Genomic DNA, 14,103 nt, shown 5'->3' on the forward strand with positions numbered 1-14,103 from the left:
TCCCGTAGGTGTGCCTGGAATAAAGGACAATCAGTCCACACTGGAGTGGGTCATAGCATTTTCATAACTCTAATGTAAACAATGCATATTGGCTAATAAAATAAAATGTAACTCAACTGGGACACCAAGGAAAGGCTGGTTTTTAAAAAATGAAGTTATTTCTACTATAGTGAGAGGTTGCTATAGTGCTTAAAACTGAAAATTCAAAGAATAATACAAGGACATTATTTAAAATGTGTAAGTAAATGGGAAATGAATCAGCAAAAAGGCTTCCAGGGGGAGGAGAACTGGAGTGAGTCCAGGACTGCTTGGTGTCTTGTAAAGCTGTTAACCACTTTACACTACTGCATATATGAATTTTAAATTGAAACCAACAAAAAGAATTTTAGTGTAGGTAAATGTTTTAATGGTAAAATATGTTGTCTCTCCCTCTCTCTCTTCCTCTCATTATAAACCTATGCCAGCCCCTCCAGCCAACCACCTGGAGAGGAAATTGGGCTGTTTTAAACACAGAAGTTGACTTACTCTGGTATATCAGTAGAAATCAATTAGACAATAAAGAAGATGATTGCCTTTCCAGCACTCTATATAAATGGGTCCAAAGCTTGCTGAAAATGGAAATTCTAGTTTTCTCATGAAACAATCCCTTTGACAATTTCTTTTTTACCCCCGTGTAACCCTGTATTTATTTCTGCTGATCTTCTCCATAAAAGCTGTACATAATTGTAGGTGCTGATTTATGAGACTCCTTCCAGCCTTTACTCCAGTTATATTTGTTTATCCTGTTATTTCCCTTGACAGATCCTTGTGTTAATATTTGACCCATGAGAAAGGTGTTCAGCCAAAGAAAGTCCTCAGTGTTCAGTCAGTGGCCTGAAACAGATGGTGAAGCCCAGTCAGTGCCTTAGGGAACTCAGATTACATTTCCAAGGCGTTCTCATATAACAGCCGTGTGCCTTTGATCAAAATGCTGAGACACACCAACCCTCACGTCCTCCTCTGCACAAAAACAGTCAGGACCCTGTTTTCTTAGATCAAGGAAAGCCATGCCATCTGCTCCATAGGTCCTCATATGCTGTAAATACTCACGTTCCCAGATCTGCAGAGAGACAGGATGACCTCAGCATCCGCAACAGTGCCTTGGCACATAGTATGGGTTCAATAAATATTCGTTGAGTAAATTATCAAATAAATACACTGATGCTCCATCTGGCATGCCTTTACTTTTCTCGGATTAACACAGTCCTGCTCATCCTTCAAGATCCGGTTCACCTATGCCTTGTACACTTTCTCTGACACACTCACTCTCCTCTCCGTATAGCTGTAATTGAACAGATTTCTGTTGCTTGGTCTTATAACACAGTATTGCAGTTACTTCGTTACATGTCTGTCCTCCCTACAAAACTTTTAATTTTGGGAGATTGAAGGCTTTGCCTCATTTATCTCTGCATCCTTGCTGCCTTGCATAGTGCCTGCGTATTTATTTATTCATTCAGCAGGATTTGAGTTCCTGCTGTGCTAGCATGCTAGCTGTGTTCCAGGCACTAGAATGTGGCTGGGCATACAGTAGTCAACAAGATATGAGGGTTGCGGACAATTACAGTAAGTGTGGTAAGTGAAATGACAGAGGTTGTGAGTGCATTATGGAAGCCCAAGGGAAGGGCGTCACATTCAAAATTTGAGGAATCAGGAGAAGCCTCCACAAGCAGACTTCCCATAAAAACAAAGACTATCTGAGGATTATACAGAAGTTAGCCAGAAAGGGTAAGAATGAGTGCTATGGGAAATATAGCTGACTTGGGGAACGGAAGAAATGAAAAAGGAATGGAGAAACAGAAGAAAGGAAAGATTAGAAGAAGGGAGAAAAGGATGAGGGGGAGGAAGGAAATCATGGAAGACATGATGAAGGGAAGGAGGAAGGAACACTGTAGTACCTTATTTGCTTTGTAGGACTTCTTGGTCAGGTAACCTTACCGAGAGGCCTAAAATTGCCAGCTACCCCATTTCATTTGGAGAATCTGTTTTCACCCCAGTCACAAAAGCACGGGCTACTATAGAGCTGAAAGAGACCATCATACCTGGCTCTATCCCTCTTATTTTACAAATACAAAGACTAAGCCCCTCAGAAGTTAATAATAACAATATTTTGCTTTTATCACTCATCTTACAAAGCATTTTCACTGCTATCCAGTTTGAGCCCAATAGCCCTGTGAAGCAGCCTCATTTTTCTTTACATGTCAAGAAACTGAGGCTCAAATGGAATTAGTGGCAGAGCTGGAAGCCAGGTCTTCTGGTGTCATATTCAGCGCTCATTGTGCCACGCCTCAGCTCCTCTACCAAAGTCACACCGTTAGGAGAAGAGCCAGCAGCAGACTTAACTCCTTCCAGAAGGCAAGAGCGTCCCGACACCTGATACAGACTGAACACCGCTAATTATCACACTGTGTCCCAATTACAAGAACACTGAATGACTTGACCAATAGCCTGGGGAACACTGAGATAATTGGAGTTTACTGGGTCTTGCCTTTACTTGGTGTCAGGTTATAATAGGTCAGCCTTATTATACATTAAAAATGCTAATTTTGATGATATAAATGTATATAAAATCAAGACTTTATAAATAAACTAAAAGATAAGCCAGACTGGAGAAAATATTAATTGTATATAAAAACAAGGAAATAGCATCCATAATTCATGGAATTCTTGCCAGTCCATAAGAAAGACTTATAACCCAATAGAAAAACGGACAAAGGATATGAATAAGCATTTTATTAAAAAATGAGAAGACTTAATGGCCAACAAACACATGAAAAATGCTCACTGTGAATCGAGAGATGCATAGGAAAACAGTAAGATAAACTTGAAGATGGGACAACAAAGAACTCCACTTTGGAAGGGAATCGGGCAGTACACAGTCAAATCGTAAATACTCTATGACCCAGCAATTAGTTCCATTGCTAGACACATAGACAGACAGACAGACTGACAGCTAGGGAATCACACACACACAAAGGTATGCAGAAGGAGGTTCAGTGAAGTAATGTTTGCCACCAAAATTTTTAAAAAGCAAATTTCAGAATGCTATATACCATGTGACCATTTTTATAAATGAGAATAATTGCATGATATTTAATACATATGTACAGACAACAGTGTAAAAGCATGGACCGAATACACACCAAGTCTATGGTTACAGCTTCCTCTAGGACAGGAGAGAAATAAGATTAAGAGAAGGGAACATAAGACCTCTAACTTTGTTGGACGTTTTCTCTCTAAAAAAATTTTTAAATGCATATTTAAATTTTTTAATATAGTTCTTTAAAAAATACTGTAATTCTTTATTGCTGCACCAAAGTTATTTTTAAAAACATTTTAATAAGCCTTACATTTCACTTATAAGTTTCAAATACTTTCTCTTCTATCCCAGACTTAACACTCTGTTTCCCCCTCTGTCAAAGGACAAACAGTAGATTAGATCACTTCTAAGACTCCTTTCCGCCCTGACTCACTATCCTCCTATGAAATCTTAAAGACTGAAGAGATTGTAGATGAGTGACCTTTTGCTTGAATGAGGTCTGGAAAGGGTCTAGGAATATACTGTCAGCTGTTAAAAGGGAAGGAAGTCCTGGGACATTTTTTTAAAACTATGAAAGCTGCTTCTTTTCACAGGAACCTCACCCCAGAGGCATTCCTCAGATAGTGTCTTATCTATTTATATTTTGAGAACCCTATCTAAATTAAGCTTTCACACAAGATTTACAAGGTGAGGGGTTCTGGACTTTCCCGATACCATTTGTCTCCCCTCACCTCAAGCCACAAACTTTGACATGAAACTTCATTATCACTAATTTTTTGTATAAAACATTAGGCTTAGAAATTTAGTGACCATATACCCCTAAAGTAGAACTTTTATTTGGAACTTCCCGTTTTCTTGTTTTTGGTTAGAGAGCTTTTGGTAGGGTTGTTTTTTTTAAGATTTTATTTCTGTATTTTAAAAAGGGCAAGGAAGGAAGAGAGGGAGAGAAACATCAATGTGTGGTTGGCTCCTGCACACACCCCCTACTGGGGTCCTGGCCCACAACCCAGGCATTTGCCCTGACTGGGAATTGAACTGGCAACCCTGTGGTTCTCAGGCCAGCATTCAATCCACTGAGCCACACCAGCCAGGGCCTAAAGTAGAACTTTTGATCTGAAACAGGTCTGACAATAGGATAAAATATTTGCAGTCAGGATGGTTCCAGCAAATCTTCAGTCTTGTGAAAAGCTGAAAACAAAGAAAACAGTTAACAGGTTACGTGGAAAGACTGGAATAATCAAGGATTTCCTAAACATTCAAGCTGTCCTTCAAGTGCACACAAAACCTGCTGGAGAAATCTACTAGGGACTAGTTTCACTCAACCAAGAGAGAACTAAGAAAACTTCAGCAAAAGAACTGATGATGAGCATTTAATATATTTAATTATAGAATAAGAATAAAACAAGGGTTGAAAAATAGGTGGAAGAACAGTACATAATCAAAATATAAACAATGCAACTAAAACAATGGGATGAGAAGAGATAAAGAAGAAAACCCAAAAACAAAAGATGATTCATTCTGAGGAAAACAATAGCATTTTAAACTTAAAGAATATTATTAGTTTTTAAAAGAGGAACTAGGAAAACTAGAAAAGACTTTAAGACAAAGAAAATTATTATATGTAGCCCCATACTTATTGCAGCATATTTACGATAACCAAAATATGAAAGCAACCGGTGCCCATCAACAGATAAGTGAAGAAAGAAAATGAGATACACACACACACACACAATGAAATATACTCAGCCATAAAAAAAGAAGGAAATCTTTTTTGTGACAACGTGGATGGACCATGAGGGCATTATGTTAAGTGAAATAAGTCAGGCAGAGAAAGACAAATACCCTATGATCTCACTTATATCTGTAAGCTAAAAAAATACAAACAAAAACCAAACTCATAGTTACAGAGAACAGACTGGGGGTTTCCACAGGTGAAGGGTGGGGGGTTGGAGAAATGGGTGAAGACTGTCAAAAATACAAACATTCAGCTGCAAAATAAATAAGTCATGAGGATATAATGTACATAGCATGGTGACTATAGTTAATGATACTGTACTGTATGTTTGAAAGGTTTTTAAAGGGTAGAAAATTTTAAAACAGTAGATTATAAAACTTCTCATCACAAAAAAGAGATTGTATACTCTGGTTTCTCTTCAGACCATATAAATCTTTCGCCTTTTACAAAAGAGAAATTGTAACTATGTATGGTCGTGGATGTTGACTAGGCTTACTGGCTGGTCTTTTCACATCACATACAAACATCAAATCATCATGTTGTACACCTGACACTATTAATACATCGTACGTCAATTATATCTTAAGTTAAACACAACAAAGACAACTATTACAACTACTAATAAGAACGTTCCTGGATACCAAGAGAAATGTTTTAAAATAGTAAATGAACATAGTAAATACAATACATACACTAACCATAGCATGACATAAATTGTGGAGTTGAGAAGGAGTGATTTTCAGGATATATTAAGTGAAAAAAGCAAAACACTAAAGAGAAGGTGTTGTATGCTAGCTTTCACGTTAAAAGAGGGAGACAAGGAATATACATGTATCTCCTTATTTTTTCAAAAGGAAACACAGAGAAAACTAACCAAAAAATGAAATCGATTGCACATGAGGAGTGAGGAGATACTAGGAGAAATGGATAGAAAGAACAGCAATGCCTCTCTCAAGTGTAGTATTTACTTTTGGAAGCATGTTGTATTCTACATACTGTATTTTTCGGACTATAAGACGCAACCCCCCAAATTTGGGGAGAAAATGGGGGTGCATCTTATAGTCCAAATGTAGCTTACCTGGCTCACTGGGGAGTGTGGGCGGGGGTGGAGCGGGGCCACAGGAGGCAGGAGCAGGGTCCCTGCTGCAGGAAGCCAGTGGCGGCAGGAGTGGGGTGATGCTGTGGACCCTGGGCTGGGAGGACCGGATGTCCGAGTGGTGCAAAGAAGGGAGGCAGGAGCCGAGTCCCTGCTGCGACATACTACAGTGCTAGGGAGGAGGGTACAAGCGGTGCAAGCACATTAAGAGAAGAAAGCCGGTGGCACCCAACGTACCTCCATCACGTGACTGGTGTGTCCCCCATTAACATTAACATAGGCAAATTCCACTGCAGGGTCACCTGTCAACGTGGCCCTGCAGCTGTTGAGAAACTACAACTCCCATCATGCTTGGACAGGTTGGGATGATGGGAGCTGTAATTTGGCAACAGCTGCAGAGCCACCCACACAGGTTGTGCCAAACTGCTGTCCCCATACAAGAGTGTTGCACTACCTGAGGCTACAGCAGCAAATCCCCCCATAACAGTGTCACAGCAGACCCCCCATAACAGTGTCACAGCAGACCCCCCCATAACAGTGCGTCATCCACTGATGTTCTCAGCTGCAGTGCCCCCATCACTATGAAGGATGCAGTGCTGATAGTTCTGTCATTACTGTATTTTGTTGTAGAAAGATACGATAGCGTAACCATAGTTTCCTGCTGAATCTACCATAATTGTGGAAAGATGTCAAAGCAGAAAAGGATTTCTGCTTTAAAGGATGTTATTAAATATTTTACCACACTTTTTGCTTCAAATTTTTTTTTCCTATTTTCCTCCTCTAAAATCTAGATGCATCTTATGGTCCAGTGTGTCTTATAGTCCCAAAAATACGGTATTCAAATAATGAAATTAAGTCCACCAGAATAGAGGAGACTGAAACTGAGTATGAACAGAAGCCAATGCAATCAATTGTATTTCAAATGAGAGAGAGAGAGAGAGAGAAACCTGAAGTGGTATGGATACAACAGTTTTGAATCTACTTCGTATTCACTGTAGGACTGAGTAAATGTCATTATATTTGAGGAAGCTAGAGTTCTCCTGGTGGAAGAAAGGAGGTGCAACTATGGAATGGGCAAAAGAAAGGAAGCCCCTTGTGATGCTGAATTGGCACTGGAGGTATACATATGAACTCACGGTATCTAAAACATACCGGCAGCACTGAGCATCCCTAGTGCCCAGATCTTGGTTTATATAAGTAGCACCACCAAATTAGAGGGGGCAATGGTGTTGAAGAAAGGGGGATTTTTAACACCATTTTCAGCTTTTTAATGGGTAAAAAAATATTTTTAAGATTTTATTTATTTTTAGAGAGAGGGGATGGGAAGGAGAAAGAAGGGGAGTGAAACATCCACATGTGGTTGCCTCTAGTGCACCCCCTACTGGGGACCTGGCCTGCAACCCAGGCGTGTGCCCTGACTGGGAATCGAACTGGTGACACTTTGGTTTGCAGGCTCACAATCAATCCACTGAGCCGCACCAGCCAGGGCCTAGGGAAAATGTTTTTAACATGGATCTACACTTCACACTATTAATCAAGGTAAATCCAGATGTATTAAATAACTATGTAAATCTATAAAGCAAATATCAAAAAATATAAGAAATCACCTTATATACTTAGTAAAGGATTTTTTTAATAAGATCAGAAAGCAAAAAACATACAAAGAAAAGTTTATAAGATTTGACTACATCAGAATTAAGGATTTCTGTGTCAATTCAGCACCAAGTGGTATGATGTCAGATTAGAAAATGTTTGCAACATGTGCATCAGTCCCCCTTTCTGAGGTTTCAGCTACTTATAGTGTTCAAGGTCCAAAAACGTTATGTGAAAAATTGCAGAAATAAACAATTCATAAGTTTTAAAATGTGTGTGGTTCTGATAGCATGATGAAATCTCACGAGCCCTGCTCCATCTCGCGGGGACGCGATTCATACCTTCGTCCATGCATCCGCGCTGTGCTGGTTAGTCACTACTAACCATCTTGGGTATCAGATCCACTGTCAGTATCCCAAGTAACCCTTATTTTACTCAGTGGCCCCAAGCTCAAGATGCCGGCAGTTCGGATATGCCAAAGAGAAGCCATAAAGTGCTTATCACCTGTTGTCAGGTGGCGAACAGAGCCGAACTCTAAGTCACGGTGCCTGTACCATTTACCTCCCCTCATGTACTCACACAGGCATTGTATCATCTCATATCATCACTAGAAGGGTGAGGACAATACAGTAAGATATTTTGGGAGAGAAAGACTACATTCACATAACTTTTATCACAGTATATTGTTATAATGTTTTATATTCTTTTACTATTAGTTATTTGTATCAAAAGCACACCTCAGAGATATTGTGGGTTTGATCTAGACCACTGAATAATAAAGTGAGTACAGACATACCTCAGATATACTGCAGCTTTGATTCCAGATCGTGCCATAATAAAGGGAGTAAGCAATAAAATGAATCATAATCTTTTTGCTGGTGAAAAGTCTAGCCTTCAATCTGCAAAAAACACACCAATCACGCACAATAAAGCAACGTACAATAAAACAAAGTATGCCTATAACCTCCTACTGTGCCTAACTTATAAATTAAACTTTATCATACGTATGTATGTATGTATACAAAAAGGCATAATATATATAGGACTCAGTACTATCCACCGTTTCAGACATCTGCTTAAGGTCTTGAAACATGTCTCTCTCAGATAAGAAGGAGCTACTGTAAAAGCAACAAGAAATTAATGTAAAGGAACACCTGAAAACAAATAAAAAGGGGACATAAAAAATTTAAAGATAAATAATATGAATAAGTAAATAATATGAGTAAATAATAAAATTCACAAAATACAAAAGACAAATGACTGGCAAATGTATGTCCCTCAACTCACAATCTTTCCCTTCCTCCAACACATTGATTTTCTTGTTCTGGCCATTGAGTCTCTGCACCAGCCATTGCCTCAGTCTTGAATGTTTTTTTTCTCTAAAATTTCCTGTGACTGACTCCTTCTTGCTATTCAGATTTCAGTTTAAATGTTCTCTCTTCAAAGAGGTCTTTCTATCCCATTCCACTTAACACAGCCTTCCCGCTACCTGCCCCATCATTCTTTCTTACATCACCCTGTTTTATCTCTATTTTATATTTATTTTTCAGTGATATATTTTTCTTTAGCTGTATGCAATTCCTCTCTCTAACCAGAGAGTAAGACACATGGAGCAGGAAATCCGTGCTTTGTTCAGCCTTCTATGTGCAGTGCTTAGCACATAGTTGGTGTTCAATAAATATTTGTTGAGCTAATGAATGTATTATTGTATGAAAAAGTTAATAGAATTCTGTTGCTGGCTTAATGAGTGTTTCAGACAAGGGTGTTCAATCATAATTAAACGACTAATTAATGGAATCTTGCTAAGCAGTGTCGAGCGTCAGATGGAGAACTGGACAGGATGGCCATTTACTATGCACCTTCTAAAAATAACATTTATGAGTCAAAGGAACACAGTTCCCGTGGATACTTTTGTTTTGACCACAGTGCCTGGAGCTCATATTTTAGTCAAATGGATTAAGCCAGTTGAAACTCAACCCTCTATAGGACTATGCACATTTTAAATACCATCAACCTAGAGGGGCTCTGACGTGAATCCAGCAACAAGGGGTGGTGTTTGTGTGGAATATTCCACCAGGTAGAAATATTCTAACCATGCATCTTTGTGACTCAAGGTCACTCGCAGTTGCTTTCCACTTTAAATCCTGTGGAGTGATAGTCACCACGTGATAGTGGGAACCCCTACATTTATCTAACCAGGTCTCATGTGAGACCTATTTCTTATGATCAGGTCTCAGGGGAAGCAAGATGTTACAGCGATACACCTGCCATTTCAGTTAAGGCACAGAGACCCTGATTTAACAAATTGTTGAATTTACTTCAACAGAGTACTCACATGCTTAGGAAAGCTGTCCTACAGCTTCTCAGCATGCCACGCGATCTCCAATGATCCATTTATATAACCTTCGCTTGCCCAGGGTAACATGAGCCTCGTCCCTGTGGATTTGCAGGGATGTCTGTTTATGAGGTTTTGTTTTGTTTGTTTTACTTTAAATAAAGAATTAAATTAAGCACAACCCTAATTCATAACACATTGTCATCATTATTTCATTTAAAACACTTCTTTTGGTTTATCTATTTACTCTTTCCCTCCACTCCTGATACCCAGAGTCACTATAATATATTTTATATAATGTTCTCAACTAGGCATATACCCTTATGAAATGTGTGGTTTTCCAAAACCATTCCTTTTTATTGAGGTGACACTGGTGAACAAAGTCACACAGGGTTCAGGGACGCAGTTCTGCTGCTACACGTCTGTGCGCTGCGCTGTGCGCTCACCGCCTCCTTCCCTCACCGTTTGTTTCCCCGCCTCTCCCCCCAATCTCCACACTGTTGTCAATGTCCATGAGGTTTTTTTTTTTCCTTTTTTCCCCCCTCAATCCCTCCACCCGCTCCATGCAACCTCCCACCCCCAACTCTGTGTTTATGTAATTTTAATTTTTAGAGAAGGGAGGAGGGGGAAGAGAGGGAGATACCGAGGAGAGAAACATCAATGAGTAGTTGCCTTGTGCTCCGCCCCTGCTGGAGACCTGGTCCTCGCAACCCAAGCATGTGCCCTGACTGGGAATGGAACCAGCGACCCTTTGGTTCGCAGGCCAGCACTCAATCCACTGAGCCACACCAGCCAGGGCACTTCGACACCATTCTTAAGATGCATTTATTCTTGCATGAAGACCTAATTAAAAGCTTTTATTTTAGTCTGTATCCACTACATTTTCATTATCCATCCTCTTGTGCAAATATTATTGCTATTTTAACAGAATCTTATTTTTTATATTATTTTCAAGTTTATTACTGGCCTAGAGAAATGGTGTTGATTTTTTTATAATATGACCTTGTATCCAACAATTTTCCAACTGTTTATATTAGTTCCCATATATTTGCATGTTGAATAGATTGTTTTTAAGTATATTTTATTGATTATGCTATTATTACAGTTTTCCCAGTTGTTCCCCCTTTATCCCCCCTCCACCCTGCACCACCCCCCCAACCCTCCAGCACTCCCCTGCACTTAGTTCATGGCTATGGGTTGTTCATATAAGTTCTTTGAATTTTCTATTTCCTATACCATTTTTTACCTCTCCCCATCTATTTAATGCCTACCAATTATGCTTCTTCTTCTCTGTACCTTTTCCCCCATTTTCCCCCCTCCCAGCTGATAACCCTCCATGTAATCTCCATTTATGTGATTCTGTTCCTGTTCTAGTTGTTTGCTTAGTGTGTTTCTGTTTTTGTTTTTGTTTTTTTTAGGTTTGGTTGTTGATAGTTGTGAGTTTGTTGTCATTTTACTGTTCATATTTTTTATTTTCTTCATGTTCTCAGATAAGTCCCTTTACCATTTCATAGAGTAAGGGCTTGGTGATAATGAACTCCTTTAACTTGACCTTATCTGAGAAGCACTTTATCTGCCCTTCCATTCTAAATGATAGCTTTGCTGGATACGGTAATCTTGGATGTAGGTCCTTGACTTTCATGACTTCAAACACTTTTTTCCAGTCCCTTCTTGCCTGTAAGGTTTCTTTTGGGCAACAAGCTGACAGTCTTATAGGCACACCTTTGTAGGTAACTGTTTCCTTTCCTCTTGCTGCTTTTAAAATTCTTCTTTGTCTTTAATCTTGGGTAGCTTAATGATGATGTGCCTTGGTGTGTTCTACTTTGGGTCCAACTTCTTTGGGACTCTCTGGGCTTCCTGGACTTCCTGGAAGTCTATTTCCTTCACCAGACTGGGGAGGTTCTCCTTCATTATTTGTTCCAATAACTTTTCATTTCCTTGCTCTTGTTCTTCTCCTTCTGGCACCCCTATGATTTAGATGTTGGAATGTTTCAGGTTGTCCCAGAGGTTTGTAAGACTCTCTTCACTTTTTTGAATTCTTTTTTCTTCATTCTGTCTGGTTGGATGTTTATTTCTTCCTTTTGTTCCAAATCATTGATTTGAGTCCTGGTTTCCTTTCTATCACCGTTGGTTCCCTGAATATGTTGCTTAATTTCATTTTGGTTATCTTTCATTTGTTCTTTCATTTTTCGACCAAGCTCAATCAGTTCTCTGAGCATTTTGATTACCAGGGCTTTAAATTCTCCATCAGATAGGTAGGCTATCTCTTCATTGCTTAGCTCTTTCTCTGGAGTTTTGCACTGTTCTTTCATTTGGCCCTATTATTTTTTCTTGGCATATCTGATAAGTTGTAAGGGGGCAGGGGCTTAGGTATTCACTGGGACAGGGCAACCCTCCTTGGAAGGCTTAAGCACTGCCTGTGGGTGCAGGGCCAGAGAGGGAACAATGCAGCTCGCCTGCTCAGGTCTAGTGCACTTTCCAACAGACTCTCATGTGAAACTGGGAGTTTCTCCCACCTCAGCAACCGCTGTAGTCCACAATCAGCTCTGAGTCTCAGTTTCCTGTTCAGTCAGCCCTGCCCGTGCCATCTGCCACCTCACCTCAGATTCTCTCCGTTTGCCTGTCTTACCGGTCTGGTTGGTCTAGTTGACTGTTTCTTTAATTTCTTCATTGTTGGAGATCCATGCAGTTTGATTTTTTAGCACTTCTGGTTGTTTATTGATTTTATATTGGTTGTTATCCTCCTTTTGGTTGTGGGAGGAAGTGAAGGGTTTCTACCTATACCTGCATCTTGGCCAGAACTCCCTTGAATAGATTGTTTTATCTTTCTTTCTAGTCCTGGTATCTTTTATGCATTTTTCTTGCTTTAAAACTGTCGAGTACTTTTCACATCATTAAAAAGTACTAGTGAATAAAGCTATTTATTGCAGTGAAAGACTGGAAAGAATCCAAATATCCATCAATAAGGAACTACTAAATAAACTATAATACATCCATATGATTTTATAGAGTACTAAATAACTATAAAAGGAAATGAGGAAGATCTCTTATTTTGCTATAGAATAATTGCAGGGATATATTGCTGAATGAAAAAGAAAGGTTCAGAACAGAGTGTATAGTGTGCTTCCTCTTACCTAAGAAAGGAGAGATGCAAATGAAGGAGAGAGAAAGAGGATTTGCCTCCACAAACTGTTAAAATGATTAAAAATAAACTAACATGTCATCAAGTGGGCAGTTTCTATTCCCAAGGGTCCAGAGATCTGCAACATGAGGCAGAAAGCAGGAAGCTTTTATAGGATAAAGAATAAGAAAGAAGGACGTATAGAGCCCAGAATTGACTTGGTGTATGGGGATTGGCTGGCTGAATACAAAAAATTTCTGGTCAAGCAGAGCATTTACAAGACATGAAAGTTATCTAAGATTCAGTTTGGTAATGTTGCGCTCCAGGCAGGAGCAGCTCCATCTTAGCCTAGAAATTTAATTCAACAAAACTGTCCAGACTTCCAGTCAAGATGGCAGCATAGATAAATACAGCTTGTCTCCTCACACAACCATATCAAATTACAGCTAAAATATAGAACAAACATCACTGAGAAACAGAAATCAAGTTGAATGGAAGTCTTACAACTACAGAATTAAGGAAACCACATCCATCCAGACTGGTAGGAGGGGTGGAGGTAAGAAACAGGCTGGTCATTCATCCACATATGGTGGATAAAAATTTGGGAGGGATATCTCGAGAGCAAGGAGTGGCACACCCACACGAGGAACCCCAGCCTAAGTTTCCGGTGCCAGACAGATAAATCCCCAAAACTTCTGGCTGCAAAAACCAGCAAGGACAGAGTCAGTAAAAGACACTGCTGGAGTCCCAAGCAGTTCCTCCTAAAGAACCCACACATGGACTTACTCAGACTCACTCCCTCTGAGCTCCAGCGCCAGGGTAGCAGCTTAAAAGGCACCAGTGGCATACAGAGAGGAACTGAAATATCTGACATCAAGGTAAGAGGTGGGGGACAGCTTTCTCCCAGACAGAAAGGTAGGAAGAGGCCACTGTCCCTTTTCTGAGCCCTTCCCCCAGAGAGCCACAGAATCTGCAGGGGGATATCATATCTGAGACTCCATTAACCTGGCTGACATGGTTTGCCCCACCCTGGAGATCCCCTGAGACTTTAACCCACCCATATTATGGGCCCACCCAAACCATTACACATGACTGTTCCATATGAATGTCTGGTCTTAGCTCATACTTCACAACTTACTAAATGCTA

This window comes from Desmodus rotundus, chromosome 5, assembly GCF_022682495.2.
Source record: "Desmodus rotundus isolate HL8 chromosome 5, HLdesRot8A.1, whole genome shotgun sequence".
NCBI lineage: Eukaryota > Metazoa > Chordata > Mammalia > Chiroptera > Phyllostomidae > Desmodus > Desmodus rotundus.